Genomic DNA, 20,478 nt, shown 5'->3' on the forward strand with positions numbered 1-20,478 from the left:
TTTCATTGTTTCTTTGACCGGTCACATTCGGATACACAGAAGTAAGTTGGCGCTTTAGCGCTCGTTTCCTAAATATGTGTATTGTTTTTAATTGTTTACTTTGTTTTGTTTGTTTATGTACAAGTTACATGTACACTTGAACTTTCCTTTTAGGAACATGCTGAAGTGGAACTTTCTGCCGGGCCAGACACAGCCAAGGAGCCACTCACTACCAAAGGTAAGGGTCCCAGCAGCTTGCTGAGGAAAAATTCTTCAAGAAATGCGATCTCGGCGGAGACAGCCGGAAACGAGCAAGTCATTTTGCCAATAATCTTTGCGGCTCTTAAAGCAATTCTACGATCCCTGCCACAAGCAGGTTCTTTACCAGAAGTGAAATTGCTGCTAGATGTTGAGCATCTTCTCTTGTCGTAATCATCGCTACCGGACTATCTAACTGGTACAAAAAAGTGCAATATTCCAGTGGAACTTCAATGGTTTGCAGAATAAGAGTGGAGATTTTCGGAAATTCGTCGCTCAGCACGGGTTTTCGATTTTGTGTATTTCCGAAACAAGAGTATCCACTAACTTTCGGTTGCCCAATTATGTGGTGTACCAAGCAGAACGTCCTGCTGCAAAAAGCAGAGTGATGTGTGTGAGACGCGATATTCCGTCGACACTTGTGGCTACTTCAAAAACAGATGCGCCGGAATTTGTTAGATGCAAGGTGAAGTTTGGTAACGTTACTGTAACTGTAGTTAGTGTTTACGTGCACCCTCAAGCAAACGTTTCATACGCAGAGTTGGCTGCAGTGTGTAGATCTGACCATGATCCCATAATTATATGTGGTGATTTTAACGCGCACCATGAATTGTGGGGTAGTGAGCGTTGTAGTGTAAGGGAATCTGCTATAGTAAAAATATGCGAAGATTATGGTTACACTATACTAAATGATGGTTCTCCGACGTTTCTACGCGGGCATAACTACTGCAGCGTACTAGACATCACTGTGTGCTCCTCTGAATTAGCGGCTGGAGCAGACTAGACTGCAGACGCTAATACAAGAGGAAGTGACCACTTGCCAGTATTCATATATCACCCAAAGTTGAAGAAAACGAGAAATAACCGTACAACAAGAATTACAAATTGGGCAATCTTTCGAGAACTACAGAGACAAAATCTTGAACCTTGTTCTGACACAGAAACGTATGCATCGAAGATAAAAAATTTTCTAACAAAAGCAACTCGTGCAGTACCCATTCCAGATGGGTATTCGGGTGTTGACGCTGAGTATGAGAGGCTTCGGGCAATACGACACTGATCTGAAAGAAGATATCGCAGGTCGAGTAATTTAGAAGATTTCAAGGTTGCACAGAAAGTACATTCTGCAATACACAACCAACTGCAGAAGCTTTCAACCAAAAGGTGGCAAGATTTATGTGCCTCACTTTCTCCATTTACCTCGGTGCCTCAACAGTGGAACATGGTACGCGCCACCGACAGCCAGTAGTCCACTCGAGACCACTACAGGCTCTAGCGCTGTCTGGAGGAGTTAGCAAACGTGTGATTGCCGAAGAATTTTGCTATCTTATACTGAGAAAAGGAGAGACCGCCCAAACTAGCGAATATAAATCCTCAGCAGAATCAGCTTCGGCGGTTGTAACAAAGTTCTCTGCGATCAGTTCATCTGATCTGGATGACAGCTTCACACCAGAGCAGCTCCAATATGTGCTGTTTTTAGTAAAACTAACAAGTTCACCAGGAACAGATGGAGTTACATACGCTGCTCTTGCTAATTTGTGCAAGAAAGGAAAATTACGCCTGTTGGACATCTATAATAAAAGTTGGCAAGAAGAAAAAGTTCCGGAAAGTTGGAAGATATCAAAAGTAGTACCGTTGCTAAAGCCAGGGAAGAGCCCTATGCAGTTGGACTCGTTTAGGCCGGCTAGTTTAACAAGTTGTTTTTCAAAAGTGATGAAAAAAATTATCAATGAACGAATTTTATGGTGGCAAGACATGAAAAAACTACTACCACAAAGCATAGCCGGCTTCAGAAGAGGTAGATGCACAATGGACTGCATTCTGGATTTGGTCACAGATGTGGAAAAGCAACGAACGCAAGGAAACATCACTGTCGCTGTATTCCTTGATGTCCACCGAGCATACGACACAGTCAGTCACGTTCACCTTCTGGAAGGCCTGGCGTTAAAGGGATTCAAGGGCAAGATACTGCGTTGGATCGCTGACTTCCTGAAGCTCCGGAAAATTTTTGTAGTTACGCAGGAGGGCCCAACGTCAAAACATGTCGTCAACCAAGGAGTGCCACAGGGCAGCGTGCTAAGCCCTACACTCTTTAATGCAGTCATGGCGCAGCTCCCGTATAATCTTCCACCTAACATCAGATGTTCAGTATATGCTGATGATATAAGTATATGGACGCCTGGTCAATCGTTTTTAGATGTACAACAAACTCTACAAGAAGGATTGCATTATGTAGACCGTTTTCTAAAAAAAGAGGTATGGCACTGAGTCTGGCTAAAACAGCCATACTTCCGTTTACATTAAAAAGACCTGGAAATTTCCAGATTATTCTGCAAAATCGGCCTATTCAAATGGTTAAAACTTATAAATTCTTGGGTGTAATTTGAGACAGGAGACTAACATAGTCGCCTCATGTCCAGTCCCTGGAACAAAAAGGGAATCAGGCCATTCGAATCCTCCGGCATCTCTGCGGGGCCAAATAGGGTGGTACTACAGAGTCGTTATTAGCCCTACATGTTGCCTGGATACGCCCCATCGTAACCTACTCACTGCCTCTCCTGCACGGACTCTCAGCCTCCACCGAAAGGAGACTTCACTTGTTATTGGCAAGGAGCTTGAGGGTATGCCTGGGTTTACCATGGTCAACTTCCAGTGCTTTAGTGTATGCGGAGGCTCGAGAGCCACCTTTGGCAGTACTCTGAACTAAAGAAACATCTCGAAATTTATTTAGAATTTTCACGCAACATGAAAGCCATTTTTATCTGGTGCACTAACACAAAGGACGCCCACGAGGCTACAGGATACTGTATTGTCGCGAGAGGAAACGATAGGCAGGAACTCGAAGTGGAGGACTGTTTACTCAGCCACAGCTGCCATTCACTTCTTCGCTCTCGTCTTCTGCCACCAACACAGCGTGGCATTACCCTCTCCCCAAAGAAAAAAAAAGAAGAAGAAGCATCGCATGAATAGCACGGCTCCGAAAAACAACGAAAGGTAGTCAGAAATGTCTGTGTCCTTTGAAAAGAAAACGACGAGATGAAAAAATTCCGCCATATCCACGAAGTGAATGATGATGCGTGGGCGAAGCTCCGGAGGTAAACCTGGTAAACCATGAATCCTCTGTACATTTTGCCCACTCGATTTTATTACATCGCTCCCCCTAGCGTACGTCGCCGCACTAAATCGAACGATTGCCTTCAACCAATGACACGCGCCATATGTGACATCATTCCTATTTTATAAGATCTCGCGTCTTTCATCAACTACAAGTACCGCTTTCTAGTTTATAACATCTTGCATCTTTTCATCATCAGCTACAAGTACCACCATCTAGTAAACACTACAAGAACTAAACGAGAGGTGGCTACATACAGGAGACGGTACCGCCATCTAGTGAACACTGCAAGAACTAAACTAGAGGTGGCTACATACAGGGGACGGTAACGCCATCTAGTGAACACTGCAAGAACTAAACTAGAGGTGGCTACATACAGGCTACAGGGTACGCACAGCCCACGCCCTAAGGAGCTTCGCCCCTAAAATAAAGAAGCAAGAAAGTAATGCACAATTGTCTTGAAGGCTATTGCCACATCACAAAGTTCTTGACTTGCAGTCAACGCGAATAGTACGGCTTCATCCTGGATACGTGAACCACATCCGAGGAGCGTGGTCTGCGAGAACGGTGTGACGTGTCTGCTGGGACAACTTCGTAGTTCACTTCGCCGAGGCGATGAAGAACTCGGTAGGGTCTGAAGTACCGACATAACAATTTTTCTGAGCGTCCCCGTTGATGTATAGGAGTCCAAACCCAGACTAGGTCACCGGGTTCGTATATTACTGCTCTGTGGTGGGTGTTGTATCGGCGAGCATCTTGATTTTGCCGCGATAAAATGCGAAAGCGCGCCAGCTGCCGGGCGTCTTCGGCACGCTGAACAAATACATCTGCGTCCGGGATAATCGTGTCCGGCAGAGTTGGTTGCAGCATGGTGTCAAGCATTGTGGTGACGTCGTGGCCGTAAACCAGACGAAAAGGAGCAAAGCCGGTGGTTTCCTGCAAAGCCGTATTGTAGGCAAATGTTATATACGGGAGGATTTCATCCCAATTCTTCTGATCCTTGGCGACATACATCGAAAGCATATCTGCAATCGTTTTGTTAAGGCGTTCGGTTAACCCGTTAGTCTGCGGGTGGTACGCAGTTGCTGTTAGGTGCGTCGTGCCGCTCAGCAACAGGATCTGTCGGAGCAACTGTGCCGTAAAAGCAGTACCACGATCTGTGATGACGACAGCGGGAGCACCGTGGCGGAGAACTATGTTCTTGATGAAAAAGTCAGCCACCTCGGAAGCAGTTGCTCGCTGGGCGGCTTGTGTTTCGCAGTATCTGGTCAAGTAGTCAGTGGCAACCACAATCCAGCGGTTACCAGCCGTAGACTTCGGAAATGGGCCGAGTAAATCCATGCCGACCTTTTCAAAAGGTGCATGAGGGGGTCGCAAAGGCTGAAGCAGACCGGCTGGTTTCGTCGTTGGAGTTTTGCGGCGCTGACAGGCTGTGCATGTCTTAACGTACTGCCGGACGGTTTTCGTAAGTTTCCGCCAGTAGTATTTGTCTTTCATCCGCGCCAGAGTACGCGCGAAGCCAAGATGCCCTGACGATGGCTCGTCGTGACAAGCACGCAAAATATCATCGCGGAGAGCAACAGGAACGACGAGGAGGTAAACAGTTTTCGTTGAATGAAAGTTGCGCTTGTAGAGGATGCCTTGGCGTAAACAGAAAGGTGACAAATCACGCACGAATTGACGTGGGGGTTGTGGGTGACGTCCATCAAGGTATTCGATCAGTGGTTGTAATTCTAAGTCTTCGCGTTGCTGATCAGCCACGTTTAATGATGCGAGAATAGCAAGGCAGCTGAAGTCTTCATCATTGCCTTCTTCAGTGACCTCGACAGGTGCGCGCGAAAGACAGTCAGCATCGGTGTGTTTCTGACCAGACTTGTAAACCATCGTTATGTCGAATCCTTGTAACCGAAGGCTCCATCTTGCGAGACGGCCCGAAGGATCTTTCAGATTCGCTAGCCAGCAGAGAGAGTGGTGGTCACTGACGATTCGGAAGGGGCGTCCGTACAAGTAGGGCCTGAATTTAGTTATGGCCCATACAACCGCCAGACATTCTTTTTCAGTCGTCGAGTAGTTCTTCTCCGCAGATGACAACGTGCGGCTAGCGTAGGCGACGACGCGTTCCACGCCATCTTGATATTGCACGAGAATAGCGCCGAGGCCAAGGTTGCTCGCGTCCGTGCGGACTTCTGTGTCTGCTTCTGTGTCGAAGTGACCTAGGATTGGTGGCGTTTGTAGGCGTTGTTGAAGATCGCGGAAAGCGCCGGATTGTTTGGGGCCCCAGACGAAGGCGACGTCATCCTTGACGAGTCGTTGTAGAGGGTCGGCGATTTTTGAAAAGTTCGGCACGAAGCGGTGGTAATAAGTACAAAGTCCCAGAAAGCGGCGTACATCATGCTTTCTTTTCGGTATCGGGAACAAAGCAACTGTCATAGCCTTGTCAGGATCGGGGTGAACACCACTGCTGCTGACAATGTGGCCAAGGAATTTCAGTTCCTCATATCCAAAATAACACTTTTCCGGTTTCAGAGAGAGACCAGCAGTGCGAATAGCCAGAAGAACCGCCTCAAGCAGCTCAATGTGCTGTTCAAAAGTCGTAGAAAAAACGACTATGTCGTCTAAATACACTAAACAAGAGTACCACTTCAAGCCACATAAAACTGTGTCCATCATTCGTTGGAACGTGGCTGGAGCGGAGCACAGGCCAAAAGGGAGAACTTTAAATTCATAGAGACCGTCCGGGGTAATAAACGCTGTTTTTTCTCGGTCCCGTTCATCTACTTCAATCTGCCAATATCAGCTACGGAGATCCACGGAAGAGAAGTAACGGGCGTGTCGCAGGCGATCCAAGGAGTCATCAATACGAGGAAGAGGATATACGTCTTTTTTCGTTATCTTGTTCAGTTTGCGGTAGTCGACGCAGAATCGTAATGAACCATCTTTCTTTTTAACCAGGAAAACTGGTGACGCCCAAGGACTAGTCGATGGTTGAATTACGTCGTCGTCGAGCATTTGTTTCACTTGATGACGGATAGCATCTTGCTCCTCCTGCGACACGCGGTAAGCATGTTGGCGCACGGGTTGCACGTTGGGCTCAGTGATAATTCTGTGCTTCATTAGAGGAGTCTGCCGGACTTTCGAAGTAGTGGCAAAACAGTCACTAAAGGATGAGAGGAGACGGAGGAGCCTTGCCTTCTTAGGTTCTTCCAACTGGCGATTGACATTGAGGCGACTAGTCACGTCAGTATCACAGCTGTTCTCAGTCGAGATCGTCGTAATCAAAGGGAAGGCGTCCAAATCATCTAATGCCTCCAAGTAAGCTATGGTTGTGCGTTTCCCAAAATGCCTGTGTTCGCCACCGAAGTTCGTAACTAAACCCTTAGTCTGGCCATTTCGCAGTTGAACGAGACTTTGAGCAATGGCCACTTCCCGATCAAGCAATAACGTCAGGTTACTTTCGGCGATGCCCGTAATTGACTGCTCCCGTGGACACTCAACAAGCACGAAGATACTACTGCGAGGTGGCAACGTGACGCAATCATCGACTACGCGTAAGGCCATGCCACGATGTTCGTTCTCGATGTCGGAATCTGGAGAAACACAGTTAGCAAAACTGACGAACAAATCACGCAGATTGATTATCGCTCCATACTCTTGCAGAAAATCCATGCCCAAAATGACTGGCCGAGAACAATTGGGCAGTACAAAGAATGATGCTACAAAAGCCGACGCACAAATCTCAAGCCTGGCGGTGCACCTTCCTATAGGGGATACGAGGTGTCCTCCAGCGGTGATTAGTTGAGAGCCGTCCCATGTTGTCAGCACCTTGTGTAGACGGGTGGCCAATGAAGCACTCATCATCGAGTAATCAGCTCCCGTGTCGACAAGCGCAGTCACCGGATAACTGTCCACGGAAACGGTAATGGCAGCGGACGTTCTGTTGGCGGTTTCACAAACAGGCTTTAACGGCACGTCGTAAGGCAGCGGCGGAGGGTATTTGTCGGTTCGCGTGACAGCGGCCTCACCTCCGGAGGTCGCCGTTTTCAGTTTCCCCGGCGTGGGCTTGCGCCACTGACACCAGTGGACCCAAAGGCAGGTCGGGCGCGGTGCGTTGATGTGGACGGACGGGGTGATGGTGACCGTGACTGTCGTCGCGCCGGGACAGGAGCGTGATGACTACCTTACAAGTAATCCGCAATTTCTTGTGGGCGCTCACCATAGCGTGGACAACGCGCATCTGGGTGGAATCCGCGTAGGCCTATTCGTCGGTAGTAACAGTCGCGGTACATGTGTCCAACTTCGCCACAATGGTAGCACAAAGGACGATTGTCGGGTGCACGCCAGACGGTGGACTTCCGTGGGCCAGGACAAAAATCTGCCTGAGAAGGCAGGCGATGGGCTGGACTTGGAAAGCGTCTGGGGGTCCCAGTAGGTTGATGAGCAAAATGTACCATCGACGGCGTAGAGGCGCGTAGGGCATCCGCGTAGGAAAGCGTGGGAGGTTCGACTTGCGATGGTGGTGAGGAGTGAACGAACTGCCTGATTTCGTTACGAACGACGTCCGTAAGAGCAGCGCTACTGGGAGGGGGCACTGCATGAAATTTCCGAAGTTCTTCGCGTACAACTTGCCGTATGAGTTCTGTGAGGACCTCCCTGTTATCACCTCCTGGTACAAGCGAGCACGCAGCGGACATGGCCGTCTGACGCTCATATTGCGACACCCGCTGCCGAAGCATGCGCTCCATAATTGTGGCCTCACGTATGAACTCGGACACAGTCGTAGGAGGGTTGCGCACAAGGCCCGCGAAAAGCTGCTCCTTCACGCCTCGCATTAGCAGGTGCACTTTCTTGTCTTCTGGCATGTGGGGGTCAGCCCGTCGAAACAATCGCGACATTTCTTCGACAAACATGGCGACGCTTTCATTCGGCATTTGAAATTGCGAAGAAAGTGCCTGCTCCGCTCTTTCTTTCCGTTCGGGGTCACTGAACGCCTCGCGAATCTGCCGATGGAATTCCTGCCAACTTGTGAATGAAGTTTCGTGGTTCTCATACCACACTCTTGCCGCGTCTAAGAGAAAGATATACACGTTCTTCAACTTACGGCGATTGTCCCAGTCATTGATGGCAGCGACCTGGTCGAAATGGTCAAGCCAGTCTTCGACATCCTCACTGGCATCACCATGGAATGGATTGGGTGTGCGAGGCGTGTTGACGACACAGGGTACGCTAGCGAGTGGGTCATGCTCGGTTTGGGTGGCGGATGTGGCAAACATTGTCCTCGCGGAACTTGCCAAGGGGCCGTACTGTGGTGGTAGTCCTTGAAGGCGGCGGCTGCTTCGATAGATGTCGGCAGACCCTGGTGCACTGGCGGTGGTTGCTTCTGGTTCAGGACCAGCAGGCATAAGACGTTGCAGTACAGTACCCAGCACGTCCACCAGTCTGTCGCGAGAGGAAACGATAGGCAGGAACTCGAAGTGGAGGACTGTTTACTCAGCCACAGCTGCCATTCACTTCTTCGCTCTTGTCTTCTGCCACCAATACAGCGTGGCAATATCATCTTTTTAAGGAGTAGTACCAGAATTTAAACAGTTGAAACCTTCAAAACCACCTTGGACACTGCCACTTCTCAACGTTATTCGTGAAATAGACGGCATAGAGAAGAAAGCAGACATGGCACCTCTAGGAGCGGCACAGTTGGTACTTCATCAAAGAGAGAGAATTAACTTTAATAAAGGTCCTGAAGGGGACTGGGCACCCCTTACGGGGGCCAGCCCGGTGGCTCCGCCCATGTGGGGACTGGGAGTCGGAGCTCGCCAGCCACCTTTTGGGCCTTCTGGACGGCCTGGTGTTGAAGGGCCCTGTCGGGGCTCCTGAGGTGGTTGAATCAGTCGTCCTCGGTGGCAGGGGACCCGAAGCTAGCGTTTAGCACAGGACACTGCCACAGCATGTGACTTAAATCGCACCTTGAATTTTGGCGTTTGGGGCATTTTGGCCTTATATCTGGTAGGTATTTGCTGCAGATATAGGGGCTGGGGAGACTGTGCGTTTGCAGGAGGCGAAGCGTTAATTGTTGTGCTTTATTTAGTGCTGAGTGAGGTGAGGGGAATTTTTTTCTAAATAACTTATAGTGCGAGCAAATTTCACGATATGATAGGAGTGGCTCCCGTTGCGTGTTGGTGTCCCCGGCCAGTGAGCCGGACCGCGACCCCCCGCGGCACGTAAGATCACGCGCGAGGTTATGGGCCAGCTCATTACCGTTGGGGACCTCTGGTTGAACGTTGATTCCTTCATGACCAGGGAACCAATGGCTATGCTTGTCTACAGTTATCTGAACAGATGCTAGAACTCTTAATGCCACCTGGCAAAGTGTACCGCGGCGGTATGCCAGTGCAGCGGGTTTAGAGTCGGTAAATATTGTGTCGCGCTGAGGGAGTGCTAGAGCAAAGGCAATGGCCACTTGTTCAGCCTCGCAGGCTTTCGGGTTTTTTACGGTAAGAGCATTAAGAGATTTTCCGTCTGGGGCGACCGCCACAGCTGGAGAGTAGGGTTGTCCACGTATTTAGCGGCGTCTACGAAATCCACGTCTGTCGCGTGTAGGCTGGCCGCTTCTAGTAAGAATTGAGCTCGTGCCCTTCTTCGAGCCTGAATGTGCACCGGGTGCATGTTCCTGGGGAAAACTAGCACTGTGATTTTAGCGTGAAGGTGTTGTGGTAATGGTTCTGGTTCGTTGACTTGAGTTGGGATAGGAAGACATATGTGTGAGAGGAGTTCCTGACCCACAGCTGTCGAAGACAGGCGTATGAGTTGGGACATCCTTTGTGCTTCGATTATTTCTTGGAACATGTTATGTACCCCAAGAGATAGCAGGCGCTGCGTGCTTGTGGACATGGGCAGACCAAGTACTCGTTTTGTGCATTTTCGGATGAGGTTGTCTACTTTAGTTTCATCGCCTTTGCTCCACGGGTGAGCGCAGGCATTGTAGTGAACGTGGCGCATTAAGAACGCATGAAAGATGCGTAGTAAGCTTTCTTCTGTGAGTCCTGCGCGTCTATTAGCGACGCGTCAGGTGAGGTGCATGACTGCCTCAGCTTTTTTGGTGAGATGTGTGATGGTTAAGTCGTTTTTGCCATTCTCCTGTAGGGTAACACCCAGAATTTGAACCAACGACACTATCGCGATAACCGAGCCATCCATTGTGGAGAGGTGTATGGTAGGTTCGGCTTTGGTGCGGCCGTACCGTGGTGGCAGAAGCAGCAACTCGGACTTAGATGCCGATATTCTGAGGCCCGTGGGCTTTAAAAATGTTTGTACTGCAGTGACTGCTTCCTGAAGGCTCGCTTCGATTTGTTCATCGCTCCCTCCAGTACGCCAAATAGTAATATCGTCGGCGTAGAGCGCCTGTTCTACACCTTCGATGTGTCTCAGCTTTTGCGAAAGTTGCCTGAAAGCTAAATTGAAAAGAAACGGTGAGAGCACGGACTCTTGCGGGGTGCCGCGTGGGCCTAGGTTGTAGGTGTGTGACTTGAGATCCCCAACTTTAAGTGTGGCCGTTCTGGCTCTTAGGAAAGAGCAGACGTATTCGTAGAAGCGGCGGCCTAAGCCTGCCTCCTGAATCTCGTGTAGTATATGAGCGTGGCTTATGGTATCAAAAGCTTTCTCTAAGTCAAGAGCTAGGATTGCTCTGAGGTCTTCGCTCCTTACTCTAAGTAACGTCTCCTGCAGCATGACAAGTACGTCCTGCGTGGCCATAGCTGGCCTGAACCCTACTTGATTGAATGGGAAGAGGAGTTTTCACTCTAAATATCTTGCGGCTCGACGGAGAATGACGTGCTCCATGACCTTACCCACACAGGATGTGAAGGAGAAGGGTCGTAGAGAGTCGAGTTCCAGGGGTTTGTTCGGCTTGGGAATGAGTATGACGGTCGCGGCCCTCGATTCTGGCGGGACGCTCCCTTGCTTCTAAACCTCATTCATGTGGGTGGCTAGTGATTCAATGTCATGGTCAGCCAGGTTGCGGAGTAGCTTGTTGGTGACTCCGTCAGGACCCGGGGCTGACTTAGTATTGAGCTCTGCTGTTACCGCGCGTATTTCAGCGCTAGTTATAGCCTGCTCAAATGGGTCGTCTGTGGCCCCCGCGTAAGGTGGATAGTCTTCATGTGAGGTAGGTTCTGTGCATAGATACCGGGCTGCTGTAGCATCTAAAATCTGCGCGTCGGTAAGTTGCTGTCCTCGCGCTTTGTGTAACACTCTATCTAGAGTTAGTCGCTGCTCTGACTTGGTGGGCTTGTCGCCGAGCAGATGCCCGAGAAGGTCCCATTTTAGACCCTTTCTCATGCGTGCGTCAAGCGAATTACACACCTCATTCTACTGATTGCGTGCTAGTGTGTGACTGTACTCTTCGATTTTTCGGTTGAGCAATGCAATTCTTTTTCGTAGCCTACGATTGAGTTTATGCATTCTCCATCTTTCTTCAAGACTTTTGTGAGCCTCCAGGAGATGTGCGAGGTGGCTGTCCATGTGGTCTATGTTGCGTGTTGTAGAAATATTTTTGGTAGCTTGTTTTACGTCCCGCTGTTGTCTCGCAAAGAGTTCAGAGAGTGAAGAGTAATGGTTGGTGTCTTGTTTGCATATTTGCCTAAACAAGTTCCAGTCTACTACTTTAAAGTCTCCGGGCTCGAGGCTTCCTATATTGACTGTTGTGCTACAGATAAAGTGATCGCTACTGAGGTTAGCTTGCAGATTAACCCATGTGGGATTCGAAACGTTGCGTACTAGGGTCAGGTCAGGGGATGAGTCCCGTGACACTGAGTTACCTATGTGTGGGGGGGTAGAGAGGTCGTTAAGTAACATGAGATTGTGTTGAGTGATGTGTGTTTGTAAGTGGTGTTCTTTCTGTGTTGTGCGATTGTAACCCCATTCTACATGGGGGGCGTTGAAGTCCCGCGCGATGATGAGGGGATGGTTGCCTGCTATCTGCGTCGCTTTAGTTAGTAGTGTGGTGAATGTTTCTGTGGTGTGGGAGGTGAACTGTACACGTTAGGGATAAATACCGATTGCTTAATGTGAGCGTTGGGGGTGATCTCTGTCATCTGATGCTCTATTTTGAGGTCTGGGCGTACTACATGTGTCGTGTAGCCATAAGGCTTAGCCACACAGGCGGCTATTCCTCGAGCTTTGTTCCCACAGACGGCCTCGACTCTGTATCCGCGAAGAGCGAATCGGTCGATACGCGTTTCCTGCAGGAGAATGATGGCCGGTCGTTGGGTCATAGAGCCAATGAATTGTTGTAACGTTTCTCTCCGCGTACGGAGGGTACTTGCGTTCCATTGCCAAATTGTGAATGATTGTGACGACGCCATTTTAAGGTCTAGGTATTAGCCCAGCGTGCTTACTGCGTACCAGGTCCTCCTCCAACACCTTAGTCCTCACGTCCATTTGTGCTGGCCATGCAGCCAACTCGATAAGTTGTTTCTGCATGCTCTCTAGTTTAGCGCTGAAAGCGCTATATTCAGCCGTGGTCTCTGCGTGGTACTGCTCTAGTATCGCGTATATATTGGCTGTAAACCGGTCAAATTTGGATTGCTCTTCAGCCTGGAGCGTCGGGCCTGCCCGTTTCTTAGCGCCGCGTATCGAGATGGGGCCGCTGATAATGCTACCCTCGCGCGGTTCGGGCACCTGTTGTTTTGCTAACTCTTCTTTAAGCGATTGTATTTCTTTAGCCTGCTCCGCATGCATGCGTTTTAACTGTGCCAGTTCTGGGTCAGGTTGCTGTGGTGAGTGTCCCTGACGCTGCGCTGTGTGGGCCTCACCTTTGCATGCCACCTTGTCGGCCCAGGTAGGCTGGTCAGTGGGAGTAGGATTTCGTGGGCCTAGAGGAGGTCCTTGCGGTTCGGTGGTCTTGGCAGGAACCGGGCTGGGTGCTGGGGTTGGTGTTTGCTGTTGGGCTTGCTTTCGTCGGCGACGGCGCTGACGACGACGGCGCACCAGGTAAGGCAGCTGGTAGCGATGTCGGCATTCGCGGTCGCCCGTGTGGTGTGCTTCGCCGCATAAGGCACACACTGGTTGGTTGCACACGTGTGGGTTGTCCGTTGGTAAGTGACCGCAGTGGTCGCAGACCTTGGTTGAAGGAGTGGGGCACGCGTCTTGGCGATGGCCCACTTGGCCGCAGGTACGGCAGGTGTTTATTTGGCGCTTGTACAACGCGCAGCGGTAGATGACCTGGCCGCAGTAGACGTAGTTGGGCACTTTGAGCCCGTTGAAGATCAGAATCACAGTTTCAGTGTTCTTGACTCGACGCGCTCCCAGTAGGCTTGAGTTGCGTGGTTGGATTAGCATGTGGTTGAGTGCGGCATCGTCAAAGTCAGTGTCGAGAGGTAGGCCGTCACGGCCTACCTCTCAGTGCCGGCAGGTGAGAGGTAGGCCGTGACCGGGTGTCTCTGGTCGGTGAGAATTATCTCAATTACTCGACTGTACGCTGCTGCATTAGTAGCACTGGGCGTACTGACGACAAAAATGTTTTGCATCGAGTTGGGACAAATAATGTCTTCCTCCGTTACCGACGGCGTTAGCTGAGCTGCCATGGTTAGTGCGGCGAGAATCCTCTTCGGGCTGCAGGCTTGCACGTTGAGGCCGCCTCCCGGTCGCACGATGACTCGATTGTGACTACGTGGCATCGCCGGCAGTCGGTTCGCAGCTGCGACACGTCGTAGAGTAGCGTTAGGCGTCGCTGTCGCGCCTCGTTGCGTTCCAGACTGGCGGGCTGCGTGTGACTTCGCGCGCGACTCTTGCCGTCTTTGTAGAACGGAGAACCATTCGTTTCCTTGTAATTCCTCAGGGGTGACGTCGTCCCCTTCCATGGCAATCTACTGCGGCATCTCGCAGCTGGCGTGCGAGCGCCGTAGGCGGGGAGGCTGGCCTAACCTTGCCTAGGCTTAGCTCGCCGGTGCAGCGAAAAGGCCTCTAAAATGATGAAAAACGAGCTCACCTTGGTGAAACAGGTGTCCAAATGTTCAGATGAACTTCGCGGAAGAGGGTCTGTGAAGCTCAGGAAGACCGAGGTCGTTGACCGGTCAGAATTGGCATTCGCAGCGGAGCGCGATGGGTGTGCGTCCGCACACCCGTCTGAGAGACGCTCCGCGCCTGGTACTTCATCAGCTTCATGTAATGCATAATGAAAAAACGGAGATATATACAGACGGATCATGCACAGAAGAAGCGTCAGCCTGTGCGGTCTTTACACCCGAAAATTCAGAAAAAGAAGATGTACAAATTATCGCACAAATCTTCATCGACGACAGCAGAATTGGTGGCTATCTTTGAAGCAGTTAAGCTTATCTACGAGAATCCTGAGCCAAGAAAATGGGTGATATGCACTGATAGCAAACCTGCTCTTCAGCTAATCAGAAATGTGAGATCACCTTACAAAAATGCTGAAATAGCACAATGTATCGTAGAAACTGTGGAATATGCCTCATCGCAGGGTCGCAACATCGTGTTCCAATGGATACCCAGCCACATTGGAATAAAGGGAAATGAAGATGCTGATAGTCTCGCGAAAAAAGCATTGAAGGAAGGACGGGATTGCGCAATCCCTATGTCTGGGGCGGATATTCGACATTTTATATCGCAAGGAGCTAACCATTGTTCGATGGAGAAGCGGTTTGAGAGCCCTAAATCAAAGGAAACGGTACTCTATGAAGTTGATCCACAAAGAAAATTTTCCATAGCGACAGACCTCCCACGACACCTAGAGACATTGATCCACCGAGTTAGATTGGAAGTAGCATACACAAACAGCTTCCTGCACAAGATACATCGATCCAACTCACCGGAATGCCATTGTGGTCATGCAGAAGAAAATGTTCGCCATATTCTTTTGGAGTGCGTTAAATACGCGAATGAAAGATAAAAATTAAAGAACAAATTAGCAAGTTTGGACAGACGGCCCATCACAATAAAAAAACTACTTGGACCATGGCCTGAGATGCATCTCCAGAAAAAGGCAATAATCTTCCTTACAGACTTTTTAGTCGAGACCGGACTGGAAAAGCGCCTATGACTGACAGCCAGAGATAGGTATTATATGAAATGTGGTCATGTATATACTGACATTAGATTAGTAAGGTGTGCGTGTAAGTAGTTTATGACTGTGTGAACTGCGTGAAGAAAACTGTGTATTGGCATGATATTTGAACTGGTTTCAGTGTGCTATTATGTTTTTTTTCCTTTTACGTATTGTTAACTTTTGGGTACCGTTCTGTATTATTATTTTATTTTTCGCTGCAGAACTTTGTGATATGGAGTAGCCGAGGCAATAGGCACCTCAACCTCTCCGCAGCAAAACAGTTAACACAGAACAGAACAAAACAGAACAGAACTTTCCTTTTTACTCGAAGTAGAATAGATGCCTCTTTGAACGCGCCGACATCTGCAGCTTTAACACGAGCGTTGCAAAAGATCATCCAGTGATACCGTTACCGTGTGACATCATCATCAAGTATCTGCTCACGAAAATTCGTAACGTCATCGTTACGTCGCGTGAAGCACCGTCACGTGGTGAAGTGGTCGCATGACGTCGTCGCTTAGTGAAAGGTGGCCCCGATTAAGGAGGCCGTGCAAACTCTATACAGGAGTTCTTTCATTAATAACTTTCCCGCCACTGCGGTGATTTTCACGTTTTATATTATCCTCGAAAAGCGGTATCGCCGAAACATGTAAAAAGAAAGGCAGTCCTGGAGGCTGTGCATTAACACGTTAGGTGCATGAAGAATTAGGAGGAGAAGGTGGAGTGGGGGATGATCAATATATACATGGACGAAGACGAAAAACAAGATGACCTTTTCCTTTCAGCCGTCTTACATAAGCGACCCTGTCAGATTTAAGCCTCTTAGCTGGTGCCTACAGTCGTGAAGCAAATGAACCTCGCTTTTTCGCTCACACTCACGTGACCTGGCGTTCTATATCTTGCACCTTAAGGTGAATACACATCTGTTAATTCATTCTACCACCATCGAAGTGCAGCCACCGTCACCGATGTTCGAAGCAGCTATCACGAGCTCATATAAGAATGGAGTACAGTAGAATCTCGTTATAACGAAGCGGGATATAACGAACTAATGGATATAACGAAGCAATTGTAATTCCCCTTGAAATTCCCATAGACGCCCATGTATTTAAAACCTCGTTTTAACGAAGCGAAAATTTCCTCACAATGGATATAACGAACCATTCTTTGACCACAACGAGCATTTACTGATCATTTTGGTATACGTGAATTCAATATCTTATAGCGCGCGCCGGTTCACGTCCCATCACGGCAGCGGTAATTCAAAACTCGCGCCTTGCGCCGCCTGCCAACACGCGCGTGGGTGCACGTCGCCCTGCCTCCCCTTTCCTCAGGAATTAATGGACTCGCCCGCGCAGCAACTCGCGCGAGCGTGCGCGTCAGCCGACCTCCCCTCTCCTGTGGAACTCGTTGACCCGCCCGCGCATCTGACCTCCTCCTTCCCTCAGCTCCACGCTGGGTCGGCGGAGATTGCGGCTTTGTTGGCTTTGTGCTTGGTTCCTTGTCGTTCGCTGTGGAAGAGCAACACCCCTCCGCCGCTAGACATGGACAACGGCAAACGTAAGCGCAAAATCATCACAATTGAGCAGAAGTCTGCAATGTTGAGAGCCGTTGAGTCCGGCGTCAAGAAAAAAAAAGTGGCCGAAGATTTCGGCGTATCGTTGAGCACGCTGTCAACAATCTTAAGCAAGAGAGAAGCTATTGCCGACGCTGTCGCACGTGGCGTCAAAGGCGACCGAATGAAGCTGCGAGCCCCCGCCTTCGAAGCTGTCTAGAAGGCGGTGTTCAACTGGTTTTTAGAAATCAGAGCAAGCGGCACTCCTGTGAGCGGGGCACTTCTGCAGCAGAAGGCAAGGAACTTCGCGTGCATCATGGGGCACGATGATTTTGTGGCGAGTGACGGCTGGCTGCAGCGCTTCAAGGAGCGCCACGACATCGTCGGCAGGGCTGTCAGCGGGGAATCGCTATCTGTGGACCGCGAAGCTGCAGTGGCGTGGATCAAGAAGAACATTGGGCAGCTGCTCGAAAAATACAGCCCCAGGGATTTGTTCAACGCAGATGAGACTGCCCTGTTCTATCAGATGTTGCCGCAAAAAACCTTGGCCCTCAAAGGTGACCGCTGCCAGGGCGGTAAACAGAGCAAGGTCCGTGTGACCGTGCTACTTTGTGCGAATATGGACGGGTCCGAAAAGGTGCCGGCCCTCGTGATCGGGAAAAGTGCATCACCACGATGCTTCAAAGGAAAGCGGAAACTCCAAGTGAGTTATGTGGCCAACCACAAGGCCTGGATGACGAGAGAGATCTTTGCACAATGGCTGCGTGTGTGGGACGAGCGGCTGGGCAAGCAGAACCGCAAGATATGCCTCGTCCTGGATAAGTGCGCGGCCCACCACACTACCGTTATGTTAAAAAACATTGAGCTGTGCTTTTTGCCGGCTAACACTACTGCGGTTGTGCAACCCCTCGATCAAGGGGTGATCATGAACTTTAATTCGGGCTACCGCAAGCGTGTCATCGACCGCATTTTGCTCAATATGAGCATGAAGCGCGAGACAACGATCGACCTGTACATGGCGATCGAGATGTTACAAGCTGCCTGGATTGCCGTCACGGCAAGCACGATCGCCAACTGCTTCCGGCATGCCTCATTTGGCGTCAGCAGCGGAGAGCCCAGCGAAGATCTCGGTGATGTCGCCAGTGAGGGTGCCGCGGGCGACCAGGCCCAGACATCGTGGGACGCTCTCCTTGACGCCGGCGTTGTGCCTGACTGCGACACTTTCTGCACGTACGTCGGTGCCGATGCTGACGCGGTGACAACCGAAGAGTTGTCAGATGCGGAAATTGTGCGCGCGGTGACGGGGGTGCATAATGATGACAGTGACGAATGTGTTGACACCCCGGAGCCTAACGAACCCGACGTACCGACGCCCGCGCAAGCGCTGGATGCGACAGACCTGCTGCGCCGCTTCTTTGGTGCTCATGATGACGGTGAGGACGGACTTGAAATAGCGGCTGCCGCTGAAGGAGCAGTCATCCGCTTGAAGAAGAGTCGGCAAAAGTCTATTAAGGACTATTTTTCTTCGAAGTGATCTGCCAGCTGGTGTGCTGAACTTGGCGGAAATAAAGTGCATTGTTCTTTATTATTTTGCTAGTTTTTTGCCTTCCGACGGCCGTTTTTCTCTGCGCGGCGGGCTGCTGTGATATTCGGTGGTGAGTACATTCTCTCTTGCTGGCTAATTGTCGGTAGAAATGGATATTGGCTATAACGAACTAATGGTTATAACGAAGTAATTACGACTCCCCCTTCAACTTCGTTATAACGAGGTTTGACTGTATACCTTGTCCTTTTTTCCAGGCACAACGACATCTCTCTACTCGTAATTATTAAAAAAACAAAAAGAAACATGGCATCACACTTTTCGCATTGTTGCGGTGCACTGCTATCATAAGCCTCCATTATGTCGAAATATTGCCAACGTCTGAGGCCACAAAAAGTGCCTTTTGTCCTTTTCGTCCGTGTATGCGATAAAGTGGTTTACCCGTAGTGAAAAATTGCGCACGTGAATTATTTCGAAACATTCTTCAGGGCCTTTTAAACCATAAGCTATACTTCCCATAACGTATTTTACTTTTAGCTATTCTTGTCACTTGGGAGAAAATTTCATAATCGGCCGGGCAATCGCCTTCTATAGGTTTGCGCGTAATAATGTTGGCAAGGTATGGACGTGAATTCAAGCCCCATTTCATTTTTCTGCAAACATTCGTTTGCAGATCAGATTTTTTTTGTACGCAATGTTAATAATTGTTGACGTTTAAGTGGTCGCATATCGATAAAAGCGAAGTAGTAGAGGCGCGTGTGTCTGCGTTGTCAGCGCGCGTCAAAGAACACCAGAAAGTCGAAATTGCCGGAGTCCTCTACGACGTTATCTTATAACCATATGGTGGTTTGGGACGCGAAACTTCATATACAATCATTATACAGTTCAGTTTCATTGTATCCGATCATTAATAAGTGTACCACGCCTGCGATATGTGAGAATGCGCCACAAGTGATTTACGATTTATATCTACCCAGCGACAGCGAGAACGGACGGATAGCGGTAATTTAAATGTTATAGCGCGAAGAAAAGCCGACAACTGCAGCGTTTGGCTCGCGCATGCAAAGTATTACAATCGGGATATCTGGAGAAATCGACCCTGAGCATTTCGCGTGGCAGTCAGGTTTTATACCCCAGAGCCACGCCAAGCCTTGATACTTCTTCGAAAAAAGACTCCATGCAGGCGTAATGCTGCGCAACGTCAAACGCGGTTGCACTGTTGGTAAGAGTATCTTATAACAAAGTAATAAACATTACAATATGTACTTCTATGATACAGGCGTGATGTTGGTTTATGACGTCAATTGTGGTTCCAGTCTTGGCTCCGCTTTCTTTATAATAAATATTACAATTGTTCTCGTATGATTCCACATGCTATATTCAAGCGTTGCTCGACCTTGGAGTAATACGCTAACGAAAATTAAGTAGGCTAATCACATAATCGCATCGTAAAATGATTTTTATGTGATAATACTGTCCCATGACGTTAGTGCGGACGTTACGTCAGACCATAGGATACTGCTTCAAGGCTTCTGTAGTTGAGGTGGCAGGTAAATGCACGATGTGCACACAGATACTAGACCTACCAAAACATGTCGACTGCCTCCTCCCGCTCTTCAAACGCTTGCCTCAAAACCCTAAATTGCAGCATGGTCGATTACTCCCCGACTGCTTAACATCAAACAGCCTTCCCACAAAGCATGAGATCTGCCGAATGGTTCGTTCTCTTTTTTTTCACTGTGTGTAAGTTATTTCGAAATGAGGCATGGCATCCTTTTCCACATACATGACACCAACACACACACAGATGACACTTGCGGAATGGCTCGGGTCAGTGAATTTACGCCCGGCCATCACCGCTTTGGAATGCCCCATAAATATTTTCTCCAGATATTGCAATAATATTGCCGTGCTAAAGCAGAAAAAGCGAGATATATTTACCGATGACCAAACTAAAACGAAATCTC

This window comes from Rhipicephalus microplus, chromosome 6, assembly GCF_043290135.1.
Source record: "Rhipicephalus microplus isolate Deutch F79 chromosome 6, USDA_Rmic, whole genome shotgun sequence".
NCBI lineage: Eukaryota > Metazoa > Arthropoda > Arachnida > Ixodida > Ixodidae > Rhipicephalus > Rhipicephalus microplus.